Source organism: Phalacrocorax carbo, chromosome 4 (assembly GCF_963921805.1).
Source record: "Phalacrocorax carbo chromosome 4, bPhaCar2.1, whole genome shotgun sequence".
In the NCBI taxonomy this organism is placed as follows: Eukaryota; Metazoa; Chordata; class Aves; order Suliformes; family Phalacrocoracidae; genus Phalacrocorax; species Phalacrocorax carbo.
This window is the reverse complement of record NC_087516.1, coordinates 47,989,314-48,002,658: the sequence shown is the minus strand read 5'-3', so window position 1 is coordinate 48,002,658 and position 13,345 is coordinate 47,989,314. Positions and strand designations below refer to the sequence as shown.

The following is a 13,345-nucleotide window of genomic DNA, read 5'->3' as shown; positions in this document are numbered from 1 at the left end:
GTACTAGGTATATTCCCATTACCCCATTTCCAAGGCTTGTCCTCCGGAAATCTGATCACTGTAATTCTGGCAGTGCCCAACAGCCCCAGGCAGAAGGAGGGCAAACTGTTCCACCCTGTGCCAACCAGTTACTTCTCAGCCCCATCTCCCCAAAGCTACCAAATGTACTTCACTAAGTTTTTTTGTAGATCTAACCTCAGCCTCATTCCATGTAAATAAAAATCATATATCTTGCCTGAACCAAAGTGGAATCATCCAGGATTTGGGTTTTTTGAATGGAGCTCCAGCCAATGCCATTAGTTTATACATGAAAAGTGAATTTGCTGTCTCTGACTAACAGTTTTGCTAGACTGAAAACATTACATTTTAACTAGCAAGCACTCATGGGATTCATATTTGCAGATATATTTGATTAATAAATGGAAGCATAAAGTAAGTCTCATATTTTATCCTTGTTCACAGGAAGCTTATTTTCATAGGAGCAAACAATGTCAGTCTTATATGAAACAATTGACAGCCGTTTCTAGCAGGCTGGATTTAGTCTTAATTTGCATTGTACTTTAAACAATGCTCCAGAAATGGAGCAGTCTAACTAACTGTGGATGTAAACCACCCAATTTTATATCCTTGCCTCTGAAGAGGCATACTGTTTGCTTTTGGATCTATTATCTGCTGGGTTGGGGGGGCAGTTAAGTCCAAAAATAACTGTAGGGAAATTAAAATCCTATGTTGCTCTGTCAGCTACTTCTATTATTACATCTAATTATCGTGAGAACCTTTCCTCACTTCTCACCAGTAATTTTTTCACTTAAATAACTTGTCATAATAGCTGTCATCAAAGCTCTTCTTTGATTCAACTATAGTTATTTTAAATTCCCTAAATGACACTTGGAACTTTCTTGAGACAAGTTTTACAGTGACATATCCACTGCGCAACTCTGTCAAAGTTAAAGCAAAACCTGACTCCCTGAAACAAATTTTTTGCTGAAACTGATTGTATTCAAATGCTTTATGCTATGAAGAGTGTAGGAAATTCAAGTTTTAGCACTAGACTTAGATGTGAAATCAGCAGACAAAATGCATTTGCCCTAACATATAAATTTTTAATTGCTATTAGTGTATTTTCTTTATTGTATATTACCCTGACTTTTCAAGTTCCTTATATGATAAAGCAAAAGTTACGAAATAATGGAGAAATGTATGAGAAAATGTAGGTATAAATTATGGGTGCTCTTTGCTGTTTTAATGAAGAATTTTTTCCTTTACCTATTGAATTCTGTTAATGAGGCAGTACCCTTCAAACTGATTATAAGTATTTTCCTTGCATGCCCCAATGAATCATAGGATTAAACTTTGTATTTTTGTATATAAGCACAAATTTCACTCCATGCATAACAAATTCATTCTTTTTTTCTGTTCTATAAATAATTCATTTGATATGTTCACCTCCTAATTTAAAGCTATGTGAGTTTACATATAAATGGTCAAAAGTCATCATGAAGTACTAGTGCCAAACAATAGAAAACATTAGACTCACAGATTTGCATAGATGTTAGCAAGTTAAACCTGAGTCTAGGTAAGCTGTTTCATTTACATTACTGTTTTAACGTAATATAGAATCTTGAGACTTGATCGTCTGAATAGCAAATGCTTGTAGCAGGTCAACAGCACACCTGTAGTTAAGATTTGGTTGAGGCTAAGTAGATGTCACATGAAGGCTTTAAGGATTCATGTCAGATAACTAAATTGGATTTCATTCCTGAACCAAACTTAGCTAAAAGAAGAACCAGCTTTCTAGTAACAATATTTTTCACTTATTCCTATTTTGGTAAAAGATATGTATTTTGTCACCTACTTTATATACCAGCAGACTTGTGGAACTACTCAGCTGGTTAGTTTTGTTAGTTTTGCCTGATCTAATTTGATTTCTGTTGAAAGACAATAGCCCTAGGAAACAGGAGCTTGGCTTGAAAAAATCCAAGTTGCAGCAAGAATCAGGACAAAATTTCAGAAAACTTTCCATTGGATTTTCCATAAAGATTGAAGAGAGTAGTATAAATATCTTATATCCTCCAGTGTGTCCACCAGGCTTGAGCTTCTCTGGTCGTATGTTATCTCTGGATTTGCCAAAAAAACTCAGCAAGTTGATTACATGGGTGGCACTTTGTTTTATCCTCAGCTCTTGTACATATACTGACCATCCCCTAAAAACATCATTTCACAGGAGCTTATGGAATTAAATAGTTCTTAATATAATTGCGTCTTGATACTTTATTAAGAGATGAATAGTCACAAAAGCAGCAAATAAGGCAGTTAGAGATATGCTCCAGAAGAAGATTTGAGCTTTTTTGACTTTGAAAAGTTCCTGGATTTTATGCTGAATGATTATAATTAAATTTCTCAGACTATTTCTAATACCATAAAAGATAATACCAGGTAATAATGTATTCTTTATGTTGCAGTGTACTGTTGCTATAGGAGAAGGAGTGTCCCACCTCCACAGTGCTTCCAGGAGGGCAAAACACAGTTGCACCAGGCCCCTTGTCTCTGTGTCCTGGTCATATATTCTTGCTCTCTCAGCTAGTCCTGAAGTATTGGGATATAATAATCAATTAGCTACAAAATACGCAGACCAATGATGACAGCTGTCTAGCAGAAGTAATAAGATTTTATATTCCCATAGTTGCTTTCCAGCCATGTTTGTAAGAACCGTTTAAGCCTGACACATCAGAAGCAACCTAAAAGGTAGGTCCTTTGCTGTGTTTTTATAATCAGTTGCGTATTTATATATTTTCTCATCTTATGTCATCAGCAAGGCCTTATGTCCCTCTCTAGCTACATATTACTAGATAAGTTTCAGTAAATTCTTTCTTTAAAATGCTGTACTGAACAACATCTTAAGAAAGCTTCTGCATAGTCTCACTTAGTCTGTCAAAAGGACTTATAAAGTTTACTTAACACTTTGTCGGGTTCTGATTATTTTTATGTGGGTTAAATGCTACTTATATATAATCATGTCATGTTTGAATAGCCACAAGTGAAAAAGGCAGTTGTAGTCAAGATACAGTGTTTGCGAATCTTGAATAAACCATTTATACAACTTAAACGAAAGTGGAAATCAGCTCTGAAGTTTTAGTGCCTTGCATGGAGATTTTTCTTTTTTAAGACAAATTATACTTTCGTAACTTCTCATAATCCAGAGTACAAGCAGCATGTGAAATGAAATTTACTTTTTATTATTACTTTCAGGTTTGTTCCATTAACATCCTTTATCAAAGGACCAAAATAACGACACTGGCTTTAGAAGATGGCAGTGCCTGTAGTCATGGCAACAGAAAACTTGGTGTATACTAGCCTCTCAGGTATTTACTGAATTTGTCAGATTTTGTCAACATGCACTGAGTTACTTGCTGCCATAGCCACATTTTGTCAGTACCTAAGATGGTTAGGTTAGCACTAACTCAGCTACAGCCCCGTAAGCAGCCAAGGTGTACTGAAGTAAAAGCGTTGTCTCCTTCCAGGGTTCAGTCAGCTGTGCTGACTCTCCTGTGCGCTCTGATGCTCGGGCAGAAAGTAATCTGCCTTAGATTTACTGAAGACAGGACATAGTTCAACCAGGAATGACTGTGTAGAGGGAAAAAAAAGACATTGCCCTCCAAAATACAAAATCTGTGGGCACCATTGCAGACCTCCCCTCTCCCACCCCAGAAGTGTTGAAATGACGCTAAGTTAAATGTTTGGAGACAGTCAAATGAAATACAGTATACCAATTCAAGTCAAACAACCTGAAAAGAAATGCACTGTTTTGATATTCCTGACAGACAAAGCAGTCTTTCTGAGCACATTTTCAATGTTGTGCTCTCTGGGTTTTCTTAAGAAGTATTACTTTTAACTGCTCAACAATATTTTAAATGATTTTAAGTTACATTGCTTATGTACCTGATTGAACAGGAATGTACGCAAACATGTTTAGGCAGATGTTTTTTGCATTTGTCCCTTATGGTAAGACTCTTTCAGTAACTAGTCTGTGGGTGACTCCTCTCTTTTTCTGAGTTGTGTCTACTTACAACAATCAAAAGAAGGGGTAGGAAAGAGAAATGCTGCAAGTCAAGAGGGTTGAACTTTTATGTTAATCCTTGAAACCTTCCTGCGCTGAACTCTTACACATAAATTCTAAAAACTTGGCAAAAGGGAACGTTTTTGACTTGATATCAGAAATAAAGCTGATCTTCCAGGGGCACTGGGGAGGAGTCATTACAACGTTAATGGTCATCAAGTATGGATTTGAGGAAGATCTTAAGGTCAGCCATAGCTGTCAGTGTAAATAAAGATCAATGAGTTACTAGGCTAGGGGTCTTCTAACACAAGCCATATATTGACAGAGAATTAAGAATATGTCCCAAGTACTGCCCTTGCCCTTCCAACCCTAAATGGATACTAGCAGATTCCAAATTCCTTGCCCAGCCATATTTTCTTTTTTACATTTAGTATATAAGCAAATTACATTAATCATAGAAGTCCTATTTCCCAATGCTTATGCACGTTGTCCATTAGCAGTATTACCAGAAGGTCTGCCAATCTTTTTTTTCATATTTCTATCCTTGAAGCCTGCTATGCAATTAGTCAATATCATTAAAGGCTGCAAATCACAGGAAAAATATTCTGAGTGTATATCATTTGATTTGTCACATTATCTCTAACATGCTATAGTGTTTCTCTCGCAGATTTTTTGTAATCTCTATCAAATTTTCTACAGATCTACTAAGTATGGTAGCTTGTCACAGACCCTTTAGCGTGTGCATTCCTGCTAAACTGGGCAATACTCCATAATTGTTCTCAAGCTCTGTCATCAGCACCCATTAATAGTAGCTGTGTGCACAGGAATGCACTTGGGGATGTTAAAATGTTCAAAATATACCTATATATTACATGGAAATGCATAAGTACACTGGTTTCCTAACCAAGTGACTTAAGGTGGTTTACCTTAAGAAAAAAAAATCATATTATGGACAGGTTCTTTATTGTAATCAGTGGCAAATACCCTAAACTAGCAGAATGGCTGAAGTTAAAAAAAAAAAAAAGGCAGTCTTAAGTTCACTGGTATTTTTAGATATTTGTCAAACATCACGAAAGATTTCAGAAGTTTGACCCTTTGAAGCCCCCTCCGTCTACGCAAACTTGTAAGCCAGTTTTTCAGTTCACAGAAAACAACATTTTTCTCCTCTGTTTTGCTTGGCTTGAATTTCAGTTGGAACTTCTCTTTCCCACAGTGTACTCTGAAATGACAGCGAGAGAGATCAAGCATTTTCTTAATGGATGACGGAGTTAGCAGTAAAGGTCTATGACTTGCTAGTTTTCAGTCAGCAACCTCTTCAGTAGTGAATATGCTAATTCATCATTATGCTTTTCAAATCTGAAAATGCATTTACAGTGTACCCTCAGGAAGTCTGCCTTGGCCAATCTGCTAGCTATGCGTTAAAGCAGGATTAAGCACAACAACCTACCCTTTACTGTAGGACACCCAGCCAGCCCCTGCAGAAGAGGACAGAGAGGCACCCTGCACCACAGCAACTCACAAAATCTAATTGTCATCAGCTCTGTAGGTTTCAAAACAAACCAGTACAGTGGTTGGTTTATAAAATAAACTACTCTGAGGAAAAGTAATGATGTGATTCATGTTTAAAGCCTGCAAATAAGAGTAGCAAGTAATAAGACAGAGTGAAAAACCTCATGTTTCTTTAGCCTAAGTAGTCTGCTTGGGTCTGATGCAAAGTTGTGCATCTCCTGAATAAAAGGCAAAACGGGAAAGACAACTTGCAGCTCTGCGAAATCTCCAAAAATCATGGCTTATATATGTACCCCAGGAAAGAAGGATCTGACTGCATCTTCACTGAACAGCAGTCTTCACTCTTCAACTGTGAGAGAGAATTCAACCACACAGTTTCTATTTTCTAGCATTGCTCTGGATAACACGTACTTTTGGCACTGTAGCTGCAGCACTATTAAAACCAAATTTATTTTTCTCATTTATAACTATAAATGGGCTTGGACTATCACCCAGCTATTAACCTACAGAAAATGCCCTCTGACTTGATCATTGCTGTATGAATCTACAATGTAGAATCATAGAATGTAGATGATTATGCCTGTTTTCACTATCAATTGTGTTTATGACCTTTTAAATTTACTTAGGAAACAGTAATATAAATTCTTGACAGGTACTATAATCCATATTTCCCAAGCTGCTGTCAGCCATTCTGATAAGAGTAACACTGTAGTTTACTAGAGTAGCAGCCAAGTTGATGCTTATGCGTAAGCACATAAGATAGAAAGCCAGTCCTGCGGGAAGATACGTGCTGTGCCCAGAGAAGCATTTTAGTGTGTTTATCTTTGAATACAAGAGCAACCTCATTATTTCTGTGAGCTGACTCAGATGCTTAATACCAAGTGTACGTTGAACAAGTTGGCAGAACCGAAACCATAATGCTACGCACTTTGCAAGGCTGAGCCCAAAGGGCCTTTCGTCTCAAAAAACAATTACTGATCACACTGCAAGGTCAGCCACTCATTACTGTTACACGCTCAGTATCAGTCAGCTGCACAAAAATATCAAAAAGCATTTAGAATAAAGCTTTGCATAGAGATTATTTAATAATTTGTTGAAAAAGACTAGGCAGAAAGACTAAAAAGTTTGAGCCAAATTGTACCATTTTAAGTTTACATACAGCTTCCAGTGACTTCATATCTGCTGACTGCAGGGTAGCCACATGCTTCTGTCTGAAAGCAGAATTTGGCTTTCTGACAACTTAAAAAGAGAAAGAAGCCTTTCAAACCAGTTGGTGGATAAATACTTTGTACCAAAGGCTTTTGTATTTCAACCAAAATGAATCACCACACTTTCTGTTTAGACAATACTTTTTCAAATCAAGTCAGCCTTAGGAAAACCACAAAATCACATATTTGTGTTAAAGTACTTTTTTATTTTTTTTTCCAAAGAAGAAGAATTATAAACATCCATGACCTACATAGCTATTTTCAGCTAGACAGGAATTAATTATATTTACAGGGCACTTTACTAATTCATCTTTACATTCTGATAGCAGAAAGCCTCTTAATGGAATTGAGGCACTGTAACAACTGTTTGAATATTTTATATATAAAACATATACGGATGGGATGTACTTACTTAGATGATCACATCTGATTATAAACTACATTATTTACCCTCATTAGTATGGTTATACAGAAACTAATAACTAAAGAGGGCAGTCAGACCACGGGGTTGACCAATGGTTGATGAACTTCCATAGTTTTAAACATTACCAAACTCCCTGCTGTGATTTGGACCTGCTCCGGCTAACCTTTTCCCAAACACTTCAGTTGACAGCATGGGCCAGGGACTGTTCCCAGTGATCAGTCTGCATGGGATCACCATCTGAGGGTGAGAGAGTTCAGATGCGTGGATGTGAGTATGTATGTCTCAGGGACAGAGAAAACTCCATAGTCCATTAAAAATCACAGAAACACAGAATAATTTCAGTTTGAAGGGACCTCTGGGGGTCCAGCCCACTGCTCATAGTAAGGCTAACTTCAGTTAGATCATTGCTCAAGCCCCTGTTCACTTGAGTTTTCAGTATGTCCAAAGATTAAGACTCTGCAACATCTCCAGACCAGCTGCTGCAGTGTTTGACCACCCTCACCGTGAAGATTTTTTTCTTTTCTTTAGTCAGAATTTCTCATGATGCAGGGTTTTTTTTGTTATTTTGCTTCCTTTTGCTGTGCATGCTGTGAAGATTCTGGCTCCTTCTTCTCTGCAGCCTTCCATGAAATAGTGAAGACACCAACAAGACCCTCCTGAGCCTCCTCTTCTCCAGACTGAACAAATCTAGGTCTTTCAGCTTCTCCTATGCATTATCTGCTCCAGCCTGCCAAATACTCTGATGGTTTTCCACTGGACTCACTCCAGTTTGTCGATGTCTTTGGAAGCACAAAAGTGGACAGGGTACATTGCAGAGTAAAAATTGCTCCCCCAGCCTAGTACCATTTGTTAACTTCCTGAGCGTGGTTTCCATGCTTTTTTGTGAGCAGCAAAGGTTAATGGTTCCCATGAGATATTGCCTTGGCAATTCCTCTGCAGCACCCTCAGGCTGGGCCTGTGACAAGCAACACACTTGTTGAGATTACTAGTGTAAGGGTAAATTGACTCTCGCATAAGTGTTTTAGTACATATTCAAGATAATGATCTATATTAATTGCTCCTACAAAGTCTGGTTCAGGATATCCCAGCTGTTTTCCATAGAGACATGCTGGCACTAGGCTGGATACTAGATGCAATATCGCAACATTTCTATTGAAGCTAATCCAACTGGCATTTTAATGCACAAATCCTAGGATGAAAAGGGGTCTATATTAATACAAGCAGGAATCTTCCCTAATTTGATTTTATTACTCTCAGTATTCAAGGTCCTCCATTTATACATAACCCTGGCAATTCTAGATTGTACTGCAATGTGCAGTATAGACATAACCTTCAGCTAAGCCAACTGTATTCAGTGTGGCTAGAACCCGAAGAGCTTCCTTCTCCTACCAGATGGCATAGCTTTGGCTCATGACACAGAAATGAACTCATAGTTAGTCTTTAATGCATGAAAAAATGCATATGACTTCCATTTTGAAATCTGTTTGCTATCTGTTTTTTCAGTGCAGATAGTACTTCTGACAGCCCACTTTATAATTAATCCTGACATCTCTGATAGTCTGTTTCTACATGGAGAAATTGTGTTTTCTTGCTATGCTGGCATTTCACATCCCACTGAGTTCAGAACAAAGGTGGTTTTGCTGCGTTGCTTGAATGCTAAGCTTAGAGTACGAGATGACAAGGTGAATGTAAGCCTTTGATTAGGTGGATCCATTTTTAAGACATGATTGATATATAAAATCTGCATCAGATTCTTATAAAAAGAAGTCCTGCCCTGTTAAAATCCACAGTATTTCTTGGAGTGGTGCATTAAAAGTATAAGTACATACTGCTGTTGATAAGTTAACATTATGTGCTAGATAACACTAGTGTTAGCTCTCTTATAACCAGCACAAGACTGGTTATTAGATTTTTTTCTACTTCACCCGCATCTGGAGCATGTAATTTTGTTTCAAAGTGAAAAAAATCAATCTTAGGACCTTTACCACAGTGAAGTGGTAAATTCCTGAAACTTGGAGGCTTTATTTGTACCCTCTTCTACTTCTGCATGCCCTCTACATGACAGCATCAGAAGAGTACAGGATATGGCTACCTGTATTTCTTTAGGATAGAGGACCAAGTAAGATGCAGAACCAGTTCCCTTTTTCACTCCAGCCAAGGGCAACTCAACACTAGCTGAAATGTCAGTTTATGAGCTTTAAAGCTTCTGTGCTCTAGCATGTAATACAAAGGAGTATTATATTGTTTGCCTCACAACATATCCACTAAATTATTTTATAATCCTTTTCCCACAGCTTTTCTGGAGTGCTCATAGAGGTTTGGTAGGTGATAGAGGTCTAATTTCATTCCTTTGAAGCCATGCTTATTTGTTGATTTTGTATGGTAATCAGGTAAGGTAGGTGTTGAGATTCAGCTTGAACTATAATTATGGTTCATTTAGATGATACTGAAGTAAGGCTTATCATCATATAGCTAATAGGATCAGCTTTATTACAGAAACTTAGCACCTTTATTAAAGCTAGGAACTCCGATAGCTTATGTGACAGGTATAATGTTCCTAAATAGCATTAAAGATCATCTTCCATCTATTTTACATTTTAGTGCAAAATTTGCACATGTACAAAATCTGCATCTCAACAATAACAGACACTGGTGCATCTATCTTGAAATGTAATTAAGCTTTTTGATCTAGTCGCAGCATAAACACCAAGTAGGATCTTCTAAGATGTAAGTACAACTGGGGCAATGCTAAGTTCAAGCCTCTGATAATCATAAAAAATACGGCATATTCTGATTATTACTGCTTTGTCTCTTATCAGTAAGACGTATCTGCATATGGCACTTTTAAGCGGATTTGCTGAAAGAAACTATAAGCAAACCAGACTGAACATGTCCACTTGCACTACGTTGTATAAATTTAGTTTTGTATATAGATTTTTTTTAGATTTTTCAAGATGCTTTCTCATAGTGCAAGTTTATACCAACTAGCAGACTGAAAGATCTATGTAAAGAGAGAGACTCCAGAAAAATACCTTGCTGCAAGTATTTTTGTAGCCTTCTGAGATGCATGCCTCGTATTGGTAGCCCAAAAATACACGGCAAGAGTACACCACCCACACTGCAACACTTCTCATGTGCCAAACAGAGGAGGATTATCCTTTCTTCATTCTGTCCATTTTGAGAAACTGACATCTTGTTTGTAAAGAGCAGGAGCTTTCCTCTACTATGGGATATTGGGTTCTTTAATTTGCTGAAACAGGGTTCATTTATAACCTGGGATAAATAGATTAGATTATTTTCTGTGCATAAACACATCTACACACATTTATATGTTTACTTCTATATATGAATAAAAAAACTAAACTCCTAGGTGTCTCCTCTGGTTTGCAAGACCAAAGAATTCATGAAGCAACAGACTTCGACTATATTGATGCTGTAGCACCGTACACAGCAAGGGAAACCATTCCTAGACTTGCATGAATATTTTGATTTACTGCTGAGCAGTAAAGGTGAGAAAATTTTGCTTCACTCTCTCAAAAATTAGTAATTTTATTGTCATACGAGGGTAAGATCTGATTCTGGGAGTGTGTACCTCTGCCAAATGGATCTATGTACATAGACTGAGTCATACTATGGATGATCAACACTGAAACTGTATGTTGTCACTGCAACAGATTCTTCCAGTGATATTTACTGAATAATGATTTGAATGCACTGCTGCATAAAAATGAATACTACATGTGTCCTCCCACCGCATCCAAGAAGGGATATAAAAGCCCAGCGTTAATATGGTGGAGACCAGAAGCTATGATGGAGCTGTTTTCCATTCTCATTACAGTAATTCATAACCTGCCATTTTCCATTCCTGTCAGAAACTCTGCCAGAAACAAGAGTTCTTCTGTTTCAAATCTAGATGGCCAGAACCCGTCACTCCCGTTAATGTTTGTGTGAGAGGTACTCAGCATTTCAGAGAGACTAGCACGATGCTTCCCATATTCTTTAGAAGACTGCAGATGGGCGAAGCAACACGTTCATTCTGTTCTTCAGTTTTGCCCTGTTGGCTTATCCTGATTTCTATTATGGGCTGAAAAGAACTGTCTGAGAGATACATAATAATCTAGCTGTTCAAAATTAGGTGCTTTAAAAAAAAATGTATATATAAAGCCTATATGTAGGTTTATACACCTACTATAATACTGTTTCTGAACACTTGGAAAAAAAAAACACATTTGGACAGGCTTACATATGTATTTCTGAAGTGTGAAAGGCTAGAAACCTTAATTATATTTAGCATTTATCATGCAAAAAAATTTCCAAAGATTCTATTCACAGAGTTTTTAATCATCTTATGCATTGCTAGTAACCCAATCATAGCTTATCTTCCTGATGGTTTCTGAAAATTAGTTCATTAAGAGATTTTTAAATGCTCAAACATGGTATAAAAAACTGCAGAGCACCAAAGAGAGGGAAGGAAAGAAAAATCAAAAAAACTACCCAGAGAAACAGAAAGAACAAAAGAGAAAGAACAGGATCAAATCTAGCTAGTAATACATTAATTCCATCTGTCAGTGGTAGGAAATAATCAGAAATAAGAATTTAAGGCAGTGAATAAAGGAAAACAGTAGTTAAAAGGCTATTCCGATGTAATACAACCCAGAAATTTACCCTAATCTTTCTCTTACACTGGAAAGTCTTCCCCATTAAATAAATTGCTCTATTTTTCACAATAAATCCATGCGCTTAATTTCAAATGGCATGGAGAATTTTTTCTAAAGCAGATAGTTCTTGACTGGAGATTTTATAGTAATTTTCTGAAATTTCATGGTCTGTTTTCTCTAGCTCTGTGAACCCTGATGAAAGTCAGAAGGCCAAAACAAGATACTTTCATAAATTTTTATACTTCAGTTTTTATCACAGGTTTATTGTTCTGCAATTTCTAACCTTTCTTCCTCCCTATTATGCAGCTTTATTCAACAAGGCTCTACTTGCAGATATATTATACTTTGTTACAACAATTGCTTCCTATAATTATGGCAAATGGCTTTTGCGACATCTTCTGAATCTGTACAGAGCTGCTGAACTTTTGTGAGTTAATCCATAGCAGGAAAGCATGAACGTTCTTGACAGGTTTTCAGACTGAAGCAAACATTACCAAAATAAACAAAACGCGATATGTTCACAATTAATTCATTTAACCAGGGCACTTTTGTTTCTTATGAACAGAAATTTGAATTAATACTAAGAAAAATAATTTAATTCTAAATATCCTTGCAGTTGAACATAATGGTGCCATCAATTTTTTAGCAGGCTCCACATTACAGTCCATGGGGGATCTGTTAAAATATTGATAGCAGGATATGGCCCATTATGAGGACACACAATGTATTCTATTTTAAACAGAGAATTAATAAAGATTTGTTTGAGGAGGATGTAAGAAGAATAAACTGTAGGCTTTATTTCAGTGTATCACTAGAGCACGTAAGGAAATCTAAACTGCCTTGCACTCTTTTTGTCTTGTAACAAGCATGTTATTAATAGCAAAAAAGAAAAAAAAGAACAGTGTGAACTAAAATATTTCTATTATGTAATATTTTTTCCTCTCTCTTATATAATATAAACCAGACTCCCCAAATGGACCAGAGTACTCAAGGAATTGAATTTTTTTCTTTATTTTTTGCTTTTCTCTCATCCAGGTTTACCAGAATGGCAAAAGATATTTCTATTGTTCTGAGGGAAGGAAATAGAAGTCTCCATTTTTAACTCAATCTCCTTGAAGCCTTACAGAATGCATAACAGACACAGACACTAATGTAGTTTTTCATATCTTTCGTCCTTTTCCTGCTTCCTTAGAAATAATTGAGGTACCTTTTACAAATGTTTTCGAACTAATACTTTCAAATGCTCAAAAGGGGAGGAGAATATAATGCTGGTGGCAACTTAGTCTTTGGAATTTTTATATGATACTCTTTTTCCTGTTTTACATTTTGTTCCCACACAAAACATTCATTCCTCCCCCTAATTTATTTCCTCTACTGGGGAAAGGGAGAGAAGCACAAGTGTAATGAGGAAGCGGAGGGTAATAAAGCCTGCCAAGCCAGCATAGTCCTCCGGACCCAACAGTTCAGAGTGACAGTCTCCTCCTGTTTG

At 36.9% G+C, this 13,345-nt stretch overlaps 2 long non-coding RNA genes across 3 annotated transcripts in view; one reads left to right on the top strand and one right to left on the bottom strand.

The window, feature by feature from the left end:
- The window catches only part of LOC135313091 (uncharacterized), a 160,463-nt gene that overhangs the window by 86,747 nt on the left and 60,371 nt on the right, over window positions 1–13,345 (bottom strand). The window lies entirely within an intron of this gene.
- On the top strand, window positions 2,432–5,835 carry LOC135313088 (uncharacterized). The gene is made up of 3 exons (XR_010372680.1): window positions 2,432–2,745; window positions 3,250–3,362; window positions 5,271–5,835. It is a non-coding gene; the product is annotated as an uncharacterized LOC135313088 (long non-coding RNA).